General features: G+C 49.6%; 1 long non-coding RNA gene across 1 annotated transcript in view; it reads right to left on the bottom strand.

Moving 5' to 3' along the window:
- LOC106732317 (uncharacterized) overlaps positions 1–12,904 on the bottom strand; it is a 40,816-nt gene extending 27,912 nt beyond the window's left edge. The window contains exon 1 of the long non-coding RNA XR_012906613.1: positions 12,793–12,904. This is a non-coding gene — a long non-coding RNA (uncharacterized LOC106732317). The remainder of the gene's footprint in view (positions 1–12,792) is intronic.
- Between the last annotated feature and the right edge of the window lie 259 nt (positions 12,905–13,163).

Below are 13,163 nucleotides of genomic sequence, written 5' to 3'. Positions count from 1 at the left end.
CATGACTCTTTAAATATCAGCCGCAGTGTGGGTAGGTTTTGCAGCTCTACCTCTTTTCCTGTGGCATGACTTATGATAGAAATTTACTTTGAATCCCATAGAGAGAGCCGGGAGCTACAAGGTGTTTTATACATGTTCAGCTGCCACCACAAATAAATCAACAAGAAATCCACCCCGTAAAGAGGGCTAGAGTGAGCCCTGTGTGCTACTAAAATGGATCAGCTCCCTGAAACCACCAATCTCTGGTAACACAAACCCTGCCTTCCAGGCCCCCACTCGCTTCACGGGTTGCCAACATCCCCCTGGAGTACTCAGCCCTTTTCATTGGATCTCAGGCCAGGTCTACACTAGGGGAGAAAGTTGAACTAATATACGCAACAGCAGCTATGTAATAGCGTAGCTGGAATCCACATGCCTTAGCTCGACTTACCCCGGCATCTCCACTACAGGAGGTTGACGGGAGACACTCTCCCATCAACTCCCCTTTCTCTTCTCACTCCGGTGGAGTAGCGGAGTCAACAGAGGCACCCTCAGCAATTGATTTAATGGGTCCTTACTAGACCCACTAAATCAAACCCCGGGAGATTGATCTCCTCAGTGTCGATCTCCCAGTAAAAGGAGACCAGTCCTCACAGAGGTCTCAAACTTGCTACTCACAAGGGAACAGTATACACTGACTTGTGAGAGGGAATGTAGGGCCATTGCTCTGCTTACCACACAACACCTGGATAGACAGAGCAAAAAGAGGAACGTTTATCATCAGCAAACAGAGATCAGCATGCGAGTGAGTAAAGATATTGGTGAGTCTCCTGCAGCCCCCCGATTGACCTCCCCCCCCCCCCCGGATGGCAGCCTGCGGCAAGTGCAGCCGGGCTGAAGGCCGAGTGCTGTGATGTGCCAAGTGTGGGCACTCAGGGCACTCCAAGCCAGGACTGCTTTGCTGTCCTCCATCGAGTTAGACAAGCAAGCGGGGAACCCCTGAGAACTGTCTGTCCGGGTGGGGGTCGGGTCCCTTTAAGCGCAGCCCTCGGCTAGCCTGAGACAGCAGCTCCACGCTCTAAGTCCTCATCTGATGCCCTGCCGGCACTGCTTCCGGCCATCCTTAACCTCGGTTCAGGGTCCACTCAATGTCGACATGCCAGTTCGAATTAGCAAAATGCTAATTCAAACTACTTTTTAGGTCTAGATGCACCAGTTCGAATTAGCTTAGTTCGAATGAACTAATTCGAATTAAAGTTAGTTCGAATTAGTGCTGTAGTGTAGACATACCCAGAGAGACTAAAAAAAATAGTATCAGAGGGGGAGCTGAGTTAGTCCGTAACTAGAAAAACTTTAAAAATGACAAATAGTCTAGCAGCACCTTAAAGACTAACCAAACATGTACTAACAAAAATAGTATCATGAGCTTTTGTGGGTAAAACCCATTCCCTCAGATGGGGAGTGGGCATGGAAATAACAGAACCAAGATATTTATAACAGTGGGGGAAGGTGAAAAAAGCACCTGTCAGTTGCCAAGTCTCTAAGGTGCCGCAGGACAGCTTGTTGTTTTTAAAGTTACAGGCCAACGTGGCTCCCCTCTGACTCTTTTTAACAGGTTCGGCGGAACTTTGCTCATTTGTTTCAACATGGAAAATGCTCAATTTTCAAAGCAAACCTTAAAACATTTCCCCACAGTTAGTAAACCTAAAGGGTTGCAGAGCTGGAGCCAAAGGCAATGGGAAGTCTCTTCTTGTTTTCATTGGTCTTTGGATCAGGCCCTAAATGTATCAAATAGCCGAGGCAGGAGTATGAATAGAGAAGGTGAGAGGCAGATTCCGGATAATCAAGTCAGGCTTCCTCTTGACATTTTCTTCGGTTAAAAATAAATGGCCTTTCCTTGCGTCTTCCCTGGCTTTCCCTTGTCATTTCCCCCACCCCCACCCCGTCTGTTTCCACCTCCAGAGAAGCCTGAATGGTATAATTTTCTTTTATTTTTAGCCATCTTTCATAACTGAAAGTATCCGCGTGTCAGAGAGAGAATGCTCCCCCGAATTATTCACCTGGCACTTCCCCAAAACCATTGATTAAAATCAAATATGTTAAAGGTCTGGGGGTTGTTGTTTTTTAATCTCGGCACTCACAGAGCTATGGCTCGAAAAGGAAAATGTGTTCTAACATTGCAAGGAGTGGATTCGGGGCCAGTGTTTCCTGGCCTTAATGGTGCTTCCCCACCCGGAGCCTGCACTGGGACAAAAGGCAGTGGAGAGGAAGGGCTGGGGGCGAGGGAAGCTGCACAAGGCCGGATTCACTTTGCCTTCCCGACCTCCCAACCAAAAAAGTGGTTCTTCTGCTGTGGGCAAAGGGCCCGGTCACTCACCTCTGGCCCACCGTTCTAAGAGGCAGGGGAAGGCAACGCCTCCCCAAACGGCGCATGGTTCCGCCCACGTTCTGTCCCCACAACGCCCCCTGCTGGCAGTCGTGCTGAGGCAGTGGTGCTGTGTCCGGGATTCTGTCACACTGAGGGTGGGGCACTGCGCCCTCACCATGGGCTGGGAGGCTGGGGCCACCTTCTCCATGCTCCAGGGCCACGGAGGCTGGGGCTTCGCGCCACCTGCCCTGCCTGTGGTGCTCCGAGGCAGGGAGGCTCCCATAGGGAGCTGAAGGCTTCTTCCTGTGGTGGGGAGGAGCTTGGCTCCTGTGGGGAGGATGGGGCCTCAGGCAGAAGGGCCTCCCCCCGCCTTACTTTCACCTACCACCCATGCTCTGACCGTTATTCTCGTGGCAGCCTCTACACCCATCAAACACAGTTGCTGTTAGAGTTGGGTGAATAATGGAATTTGGGGTTCACTGGCAGTTTTGAAAAGTGGATCCAAAAAACCAGCTCAGTTTGGATCAGCCCAAAACATCTGAAATGTTCAATGTCTCAAAAAGGTTTTGTTTAAAAAAAAACAAAAAAAAAAACCCATTTTGTTCAATTTCAACCTCTGTTAACCATTTTAAATAAAAAAATCCACTAAAATTAAAGTGGGTTTTGCCCAGGAAAGCTCACAGTCTCTGAGGTACCACAGTTCTACACGCTGTTTCTAAAAATAAAGGGAAATTGTTAAAGAAAAAAATCCACTAGGAGTCTGCAACTGTCAACTTGAATTGTTTCAGTTGTACGGGAGGGTTGATTTTTTTTTCTGAAATGAACAATCTGGCAAAATCAGTTAGACTCTGCAAAACGGGTCATTGTTCCTGACTCTGCACACACACACACACACACACACACAGATCCCCAGGAGCAGCTCCCTACAAACTTAGCAGCGCCACGAGACAAGCAGCCACCAGCCCACATTTCTCCTCTTGGCTTTCGAAGGCTCCTCATCCTACCCTGAGCAGCAGGAGATGCTAAAACTCAAGGATCTAAGGTGATGTCTACACTACCAAGTTTTTTTTGGAAAAACGGCTGTTTTTCAAAAAAAAACTAGCGGAGCATCTACACCTTAAGCACGTTTTTGAGCAAAAAAATTGAAAGAACAGAGGGGCTTTTCTGATGCAGGTATTCCTCATTCTACAAAGAAGAACACCTTTTTGAGAAAGAGCTCTTTCACAAAAAGGTGTGTGTGGACTGAGAAGATGGGTTTTTTGCGCAGAAAGAGGAAAGAGGAAAAAGCTCAGGTGCACTGGTGGCCATTCTTTGCATAGCAATCAGAGCTTACTTTTGAGAGAGCGTCCATGGACGTTCTCTTTCGCAAAAGCGCATCATTTTTTCAATGCACCTTTGCAGTGTGGATACGCTCTTGCACAAGAAGTTTTTGCAGAAGAGCTCTTCCAATAAAGGCTTCTTGCACAAGAAGCCTGCAGTCTAGATGTAGCCTGAGAAAAGAATAAGCACAGGGTAAGGTGGGACTAGATGAAGAGGAAGCAGCATGTAAGAGAGAAAAAGAACAGGCAGAGATGAAGGCCACAGTGTTGGGCTATGGTGTGGTGAGGAAAGGTCACACTTATCCAGACATCTGCATGGGCTCTATTGCTTGGGATCTCTTTGGGAGCATGGTGGGGATGGGACCAGTGGAAGGACAATTGGTCTGCGTCCTCTGTGCTCCATGAATTCGTAGCTGCAGAGTGCTACAAGAGGGTCCCCTTAAAGTGATAGGGATGGATGTCGGTTGATAGTGTGAGCACCGTCTGTAGGCACAGAAATACGTTACTGTCTATAAACAGAGCAGCTAATTTCTTGGGGGGGGATTTCCCATTAGTCATTTTTGAGTTTTGTATAGAAGTCCAAAAGCCAGGTTTGCAGGGCTCTCTGTAGATACTATCATCGATAGGGTTGCCAGATGGGTTCAACATAAATACAGGCAGTCCCGGAGTTACACGGATCCGACTTATGTTGGATCCGCAGTTACGAACGGGGCTTTTCTCGCCCCAGAGGACGGGAGCGGCGGGACGCCCAGATGCGCCGCGGTCCGCCGCCCCCATCCTCCGGGGCGAGAAAAGCTGCTCCCCATCTCCCTGGTCTGCAGGGAGACGGGGAGCAAAGCCTTGGAGCATGCCGGCAGCGGGACAGCCTGGGCACGCTTGAGTTGTCCCCCTGCGGGCGTGCTCCGCAGCTTTGCTCCCCGTCTCCCGACCAGCAGACCAGGGAGATGGGGAGCAAAGCCTTGGAGCATGCCCGCAGGGGGACAGCCCAAGCGCGCCTGGGCTGTCCCGCTGCGGGCATGCTCCAAGGCTTTGCTCCCCGTCTCCCTGCAGACCAGGGAGACGGGGAGCAAAGCTGGGGAGCAAAGCCATGGAGCACACCCGCAGCAGGACAGCCCAGGCGCGCTTGGGCTGTCCCGCTGCGGGCGTGCTCCGCGGCTTTGCTCCCCGTCTCCCTGGTCTGACCAGCAGACCAGGAAGATGGGGAGCAAAGCCTCGGAGCACGCCAGCAGTGTGACAGCCGCGGCGTGCCTGGACTGTCCCGCTGCCCGCGTGCTCTGCGGCTTTGCTCCACGTCTCCCAGGTCAGCAGACCAGGGAGACGGAGCAAAGCCGTGGAGGACTTGGGCGGTCCCGCCACCCCCATCTCCCTAGTCTGCTGGGGGGAGGGGTGCAGCTAGTGCCCCCCCCCCAGCAGACCAGGCTTTTCTTGCCTACCCCTGGGTAGAGCAGCTGGGGGCTGCCGGGTTGGTCCCGCAGAGCCGCTCCGGACCAACCCGTCAGCACCCCAGCTGCTCTGCCCCAGACGTCCTGATTCAGCCGCTGCTGGTCAGTTTCAGCCAAAGTGAAGCTGCTCATAGGCAGGCAGAGAAGGCGGCCATCAATTAGAATAGCCCCACAGCTGTTTTCGCTTACACAAGGGGCCACCTTAGCCCAGGGAACAGCCTGGAGCCTGGGTCACTTCAGAGGAAGCAGAGTCACAAGGAAAAGGCAGAGACACAACTACGTACATGTTGAGAGGCACGTGGGGATGCAATGGCATGGAATGTAGTTTCTAAAGCTGAGGCTGGGGATCAGCTGGTTTAACAGCCTCTAAACAGCTGTTAGAAAAGTAAACTCTGTGTCCTTTCTGAAATTGGCACAAACCAAAACACCAATCAAAGATTCTGGTTTGGCTCCAAATCCAGCTCCAAATTTCACACCTCGCCCCTGTTTAAACAATGAATCAGACCAAATTCCTGGATCCAAAAACCACCAACTTTGGAATAGCCGAATCCAGCCTTTCGGGGTCCATGGGACAATTTGCATGCTCATAGGTAGACTTGTGCTCCCGCACCTTGCTAGCTTAGGGCCTTAGATACTCAGCCGTTCTCCCTTTCTGCTTTGCTGGGGGTGATTTTTGTTATTAATGTCAAACTCTTGGTGCCTCATTAGCAGAAGCTGATGGACACGGAGATGAAAAAGATTTGTCCCCTTCCAGTTCCCCCTCCCCACATCCCTTTATCACCCCTTTTTGGAGTCCCACCCATCGGCAACAGAGCTGATGGAAGGCTTTCCAGGGCTTGCTATCTTGTTCCAGCTTCACAGCTTCATTCATCTGTAGACCTTTTTGTTCTTTGTAGGCAGGGAAGCTATGGCCGTGTAGGTCCCCGGGTATTAGACACACCTCCATCCACTCTGTCTTTTTTTGTTCTTTGTCATTCTTCACCGTGTCTAGCTCATGCATCCTCAATCTGCCTCGATCTCTAGACCTTGCATGCTGGTGTGTGTAGCCATGTATGAGTCCTTTCTTGGCACATGTCCAGACCATCAGTTGCTTTCTTGGCCCTTCTGTAACAGTCTTATTTCTTGCCTTTGCCTTATCTCTACATTCCTTTATTTTCCGCTGTCTTGAAACTCTCAGAGCTCTGTTCGTCAGCTTTCCTCACAGTCTAGCATGCCCCCGAACCACGGGAATGGAGTGACAGTTGTCTCGTATACACCGACTTCTGGCTTTATCAAAATATCCTTAGCCAGACCTTGCAAAGTTTCTCCTGCCTCTCCGCATATCTACTACCACTTAAGCCTCCTCTGCCAGTCATGGAGATGTCTCACCTGCCACTGGGAAATCAAGGACTGCTCTGAGTCCACTAGTTCAGCCTCCACACTGGGTAGGCAGGCAGTGAGCCTTCTGGATTTCTGCTGAAGGTACAACTGCACCTTCCAAAATCTCCCCCCATTGCAGCTCCACTCACAAGCCTCATCTAAACAGAAAAAGTGCCTGGTGCTGATCACGGATGCAGCTTGCACTGGGATGAAAATAGTTTAATTGCACGCACAGGTGGAAAACCAAAGAGTACGTTCCCTCCCTACGTGCATGACATATGACTCTTTTTGGCAAATAGCTGAGTAGCCAAGTCCATACGACTCCACCTGATTTCCAGGGCTCTATAGATTTGTACTGATCTGCATGGTTCAGGAGACATAGTAAAGAATCAGGATGATGTTATCTGATCCTGTGCCGGCTCCCAGTGACTAAAATATTATATGGTGCCTTTCAGTTAACATCAATAAGAGAGACTGGATGCTAACCCATCACCCTTGTCTTCAGATGTCACTCCTCACTGGTTCGTCCTAAGGGATCTCTCCTTCTGCTTGATTCAATCATCATTGCTTTTCAGTTGCCAGTGCCAGGAAAGATCATTCCCTGTATTATCTGTGCGTTTATCGGTCCTGACAGGACTGGATTTTATGAATTGTAACAAAAGTGTTGCTAGGTCAAGGACTGATTAGATAGTTAAGAGTCACTAGAAGAGTCATGGACCTCAATAATCATCTCCATTAGATTCCGAATGTGTGGCACAAGAGACAATCTAATTGGCTTTTCAAACAAGAACCACCAAGGTAATGTGGTGTTTTCTCACAGGTACAGCACCTCACATCACTAACCCGCTGGTTACAGTACCTGGCCACTCTGCCTGCTGAGGTCCAAATCCATTATCCTTATCCCATGATCACGGCCTGATCTCAAAGAGCTCTGTCCTGGGGAGCACTTGGATTGATTATAAAGGCAAGGAATCGGGCCCAGATCCTGCCCAGAGCTCGGAACCCACCACATGCCCCTTGCCCGATCAGTGTTCTACAGAGGACTCCAAAAAGTCAGGTGCAGCTGGGCTGTGGTCAGCATAGAAGATGAGGGATGGAAGAGACCTCAGGAGGTCAGAGGGTCCAGCCTCCTGCCCAAGGCAGGACCAGCCCCAACAAAATCATCCCAGCCAGGGCTCTGTCAAACCGGAACTTAAAAACCTCTAGGGATGGAGATTCCACCCCCTCCCTAGGGAACCCATCCCAGTGCTTCCCCACCCTCCTAGTGAAGAAGCTTTTCCTAGTATCCAACCTGGACCTCTCCCATTGCAACTTGAGACCATTGCTCCTTGTTCTGCCATCTGCCACCGCTGAGAACAGCCTCTCTCCATCCTCTTTGGAACCCCCTTCAGGAAGTTGAAGGCTGCTATCAAATCCCCCCTCACTCTTCTCTTCTGCAGACTAAGACCCATTCCCTCAGCCTCTGCTCATGATTCATGTGATTCATCCCCCTCATCACTTTTGCTGCCCTCCACTGGGCTCTGTCCAATTTGTCCACATCCTTTCTGTACTCAGGGGCCCAAAACTGGACACAATACTCCAAGACGTGGCCTCACCAGTGCTGAATAGAAAGGAATAATCACCTCCCTAGATCTGCTGGCAGTGCTCCAACTAATGCAGCCCAATGGGCTGTTAGCCTTCTTGGCATCAAGGGCACAGTGTTGACTCATGTCCAGCCTCTCATCCACTGGAATCCCTGGGTCCTCTTCTGACAAACTGCTGCTTAGCCAGTCGGTCCTCAGTCTGTAGCCGTGCCTGGGATTCTTCCATCCCAAGAGCAGGACTCTACACTTGTCCTTGTTGAATCTCATCAGATTTCTTGTGGCCCAACCCTCCAGTTTGTGTAAGTCACTCTGGACCCTTACCCTGCCCTCCAACGTATCTACCTCTCCCCGCCATCATGGTATCATCTATGAACTTGCTTAGGAGCAATCCATCCTATCATCCAGATCATTAATGAAGATGCTGAACAAATCCAGCCCCAGGCCTGACCTCTGGGGCACTCCACTTGATACTGGCTGCCAACTAAACATGGAGTCGTTGATCACTATCTGTTGAGCCTGGCAATCCCGCCAGTTTTCTGTCCACCTTATAGTTCGTTCATCCAAGCCATACTTCTTTATCTTGCTGGCAAGGATGCTGTGGGAGACTCTATCGAAAGCTTTGCTAAAGTCAAGTCTACTGCCTTCCTCATAGCCATGGAGCCAGTTATTTCATCATAGAAGCAATTAGTTGGTCAGGCATGACTTGCCCATGGTGAATCCAAGTTGACTGTTCCTGATCGCCTTCCTCTCCTCAAGTACTTCAGAAAGGATTCCTTGAGGACTTGCTCCATGATTTTGCCAGGGTGCAAGGTGAGGCTAACCGGTCTGTAGTTCTCCTGGCCCTCTGTCCCTTTCTTAAAGACGGGTGCTACACTTGCCTTTTTCCAATTGTCCCAGAACTCCCCCGATCGCCACGGCTTTTCAAAGGTAATGGCCAATGGCTCTGCAATCACATCAGCCAACTCCCTCAGCACCCCATGGACCTGTGCATGTCCAGCTTTTCTAAATAGTCCTTCACCTGCTCTTTCACCACGGAGGGCTGCTCACCTCCTCCCCATACTGCGCTGTGAGTACAGTCTGTGGGAGAAGCAATGCGGTGGTTTGGTGCCAGTGGACCAAAGCTGTCCACAAGCCCCATTTGCTATGCTTCTTCCATTTCTGCCCCCTGCCTACAATGCACCGTGTCCCGTGCAGAGAGCTCAGCTCCACAGCATGCTGGGGGTGTGGAGTTCCCCACTAATTGGCCCTACGGCCACAGATAAAGCACCTAATTGCAGCCTTTTGGGTCGAGACTCATCAGCCCGCTTGACAAACCAGGCCATCCTCCTCAACAGCTTCTTCAGCTAATTTTAGATTAATTACCAATGAAAATACATCTATAAACTCTTCAGTGGGGATGTAATTGCACATAATTGCTGAGATAAATTTGAAATAATTGCACAGATGACATTCCTTCTTCCATAGGTGCAGGTGAGCTGATGTAGATTTTTTGGGTAACCTCTTGGATCTCCATGCCAAGGTGTAGGTCTGGGATTTGATGAGCCTTAGAAAATGGCATGGCCACAGGTCTGATCTGTGCTACTTGGACAGTTAATTAGGGCTGGGCACAAGTCCAAGTGTTGCTCCTGATTCCAGTCCAGAATTTGAGCATCGGGGATGCTTACTGGCCAAACGATCTGTTTGCCCTGCAAGGCGAGAGCCCCATGGATTAGAATGCAGTGGCGTGGTGGCCGATCCCAATGGCCAGGAAAGGCTGGGCAGTGTGGGGCAAAGGGACGGGGTGACCAAGATTCTAGAGAGGGGGTTGGGAGGGTATAGAGAGCACAGGATGATAACAGAAAGGAGCTGAGCGACTGGACATTTTCCCTTAAGTAGCTATTTTGTGTAGTGATTTAAATATAAGACCCGCCATGGGCGGAGACTTTCCCGGGGAAGGTTAGGGTCTGGGGGGGAGTGATGAATTAGACCAACCATACCAGCCAGTTGCACTGCCCCAGGGGGCCCTCCAAAGCATGGGGCCTGAGCAGTTACCTCGATTTGCAGTACCCTAGGGAACTTCTTTCTTGCACACAGCATCCCAATATGCAAGCCCCTGAAGTATTCTTGTGAGCACAGCATTTGTCTGCAATGTGGGAATCTTTGGCTTAACTCCCTAGGAGCAAGAGCTGGGATTTCCAGATGTCGGACGCCAGCAGCCCCAGAGAACATGCCCCATGCTATTGCAGTTCCCAGCCCACCCTGGCACTAAAAGGATATACAGTGGTCCAGCAGGGGGAGCTAAAAGTGTTTGCATTAAGCCATTCCAATGAGCGTCAAGTGTTGCAGCCGCGTTGGTCCCAGGCTACTAGAGAGACAGGACGGGAGAGGTCATATCTTTTATGGGACCCACTTCTGTTGATGAGAGAGACACGTATCAGCTGGAAAGCTCACAGGACAAGACATGACCTCCCTCGCCTTCTCTCTTGTTAATTAAAGGTGGAGTCGGAAGCCTGTGACTCTCCAACCATTCCTTCCTCCTCACGTTCTGTCTGGAACCTCGTGTAAGCGCTCCCTGCAGGAACCCTGCTCCCGATCAGCTTTGTGGCCCTGCGGGAGCTGTTGAGGGAGACGTTTCAAGGCACGAAGGGCAGGCACATGTCTAGCTCTCACTGGCACCTGGCTGCCATTAGTGCCTTTGGGCAACCTTCCCCGTTGATCCCGTTCAGCAATTCCTGAGTAAAACACTACGTAGAAGGTTTGAAATGTTGCCTTTTCTTCAGTATGTGCTCAACTTTGTTGCCAGCGTGGGGAGAGTTTAGATGAGAGCATGCAATAAGGAACTGAAGAGATTGCAGATACCAACCAACCAACTGTGCCCATTAGGTCTGAATGGACACAAGTCATGCAGTGCCCTGGAAGACGCTTTTGTTGAGGACTGGTTTCAGTTGTGGTGGCAAGTGGGGCTTACACAAGGGCAGACTCTCCGCTTAAAAGAGATTAGGGTTGACATTTGAGCACCCATTTCCATCTGAGGTGAATCGGAATTGGGTGCTCAGATGCCATAGGGAGCTTTGGAAATGTCAGCCTGAAAGGGCTTCCCCAGAAAGACATCCAATTCTTTGGTCTTTCTGGCTTTGCTTTCATAAGGGCAATGCATTTCTGTTTTGATGTATTGCTTTGATCCAGGATGTTTCTCCTTAATATTATACTAAAATAGCAATTGCACTCTTATATTTCATAGTTTATATTGTACAAATGAAATGTTTCACTGGTTCTGGGTCCAAAACCTTTGGAAATTCCGTTCCATGGAAAAATTCAAAATTTCAGCTTTACACATTTGAAATGAAAACACATTTCATAGACTCATAGACTCACAGACTTTAAGGTCAGAAGGGACCATTATGATCATCTAGTCTGACCCCCTGCACAATGAAGGCCACAGAATCTCACCCACCCCCTCCTAGAATAATCCTCTCACCTAGATCTCCGATATTGAAGCCTTCAAATAGTTTGAAGACCCCAAGATGCAGAGAATCCTCCAGCTGTGATCTGTGCCCCATGCTACAGAGGAAGGCGAAAAACTTCCAGGGCCTCTGCCAATCTACCCTGCAGGAAAATTCCTTCCTGACCCCAAATATGGCGATCAGCTAAACCCTGAGCATGTGGGCAAGACTCATCAGCCAGACACCCAGAAAGTTCTCTATAGTAACTCCTATCATCCCTCCATTGACCTATTTACCGCTGATAGGCTATGTCTAGACTGCAGGCTTCTTTCGAAAGAGGCTCTTTCAAAAGCATCTTTCGAAAGAGCCTCTTTCGAAAGATCGCGTCTAGACTGCAGGCGGATCTTTCAAAAGAAAAATCCGCTTTTTCGAAAGAGAGCACCCAGTGAGTCTGGATGCTCTCTTTCGAAGACGGCCTCTTTACATTGAAGAACGCCTTCTTTCGAAAGAGGAACTTTCGAAAGAAGGCGTTCTTCCTCGTGAAATGAGGTTTACCACCATCGAAAGAAAAGCCGCGTTCTTTCGAAATAATTTCGAAAGAACGCGGCTTGAGTCTGGACGCAGGGGAAGTTTTTTCGGGAAAAGGCTACTTTTCCCAAAAAAAACCCTGAGTCTGGACACGGCCATAATGAATGGTCAATTTCAAAGTGCCAGAACTTCCCTCAGAACAGAAACTTCATTTTCCAGCCAGTCCTCCCTGTTGGCTTCAGATCTGCAGAACTTTTCTCCATGAGGTGAGCTAAGGGAAGCGGAAGACTCTTCCAAACTTTTATCCTAATTTAACGGAACTGAATCATGTTGTCACTCATCAAGATTTTTGTCTGTCTAAAATTGAAATCTTAACTCCAATTTACTTTATTATCACTGACTATTAGGGTTCTTAACCAGGATCAAAGCCCCTGTGTGGTAGGGACTATAAAGAGAAATAAAGATAAGAAATTTGCTCACAAACTAGGAATTGGACAATATGCAGCAGGTGGAGCAAACAGACAGGACTGCGCAGGGCGGGGCGTACAGGGAGGAGATAACAATAATCAGAATTTAGCAGAGAAGTGCATGGCTAAACCATGGCAGAAGGGAGGTTTTCAGGAGGGATTTAAAGAAAGATGTGGCTCGACATATATTTGGACATGGGGAAAGCGTGGCAGGATCTGAAAGAGAAGACACGAACGCAGTCAATGCTGGAACCACTGTGGGAATCAACGTGTTGAACAGTTTGTGAGATGGGGTGCAGTCTTACAGGCAGAGGCAAGGCCTTACCTGTGACTCAGTCGTTCAGCTGCTCTGGGTCCCATTTAACAGCACGTTGCAACCCCAAAGGGGAATGGCAATGGCAAGGGCGGGTGAAGAGCAGCTTGTCTGGGTGTGATTCTGGAAGAGAGAGCTAGGAATCACCTAGACTGAAGACTGATCGAGACCCTGGAACAAATAGCTCTGGTTTTACAAGACTGTGGGATTTCAACGGACCATGAGGAGATGGTTTTAGATGCCGTTCCAAGGGCGCACCTACCACTATCTTCATCCGGGGAGTCTGCTACGTCAGATGGGGAAATGCCACCTGCTAATTCACCCCAACTGCTTCCTGACGCAGCTGGATGGTTCCTTGGTAGCTGCCTGTCTGAGGTACGACT

The sequence above is a fragment of the Pelodiscus sinensis genome, chromosome 11 (assembly GCF_049634645.1).
Source record: "Pelodiscus sinensis isolate JC-2024 chromosome 11, ASM4963464v1, whole genome shotgun sequence".
NCBI classification, from domain to species: Eukaryota; Metazoa; Chordata; order Testudines; family Trionychidae; genus Pelodiscus; species Pelodiscus sinensis.
This window is presented reverse-complemented; position numbering and strand designations above follow the sequence as displayed.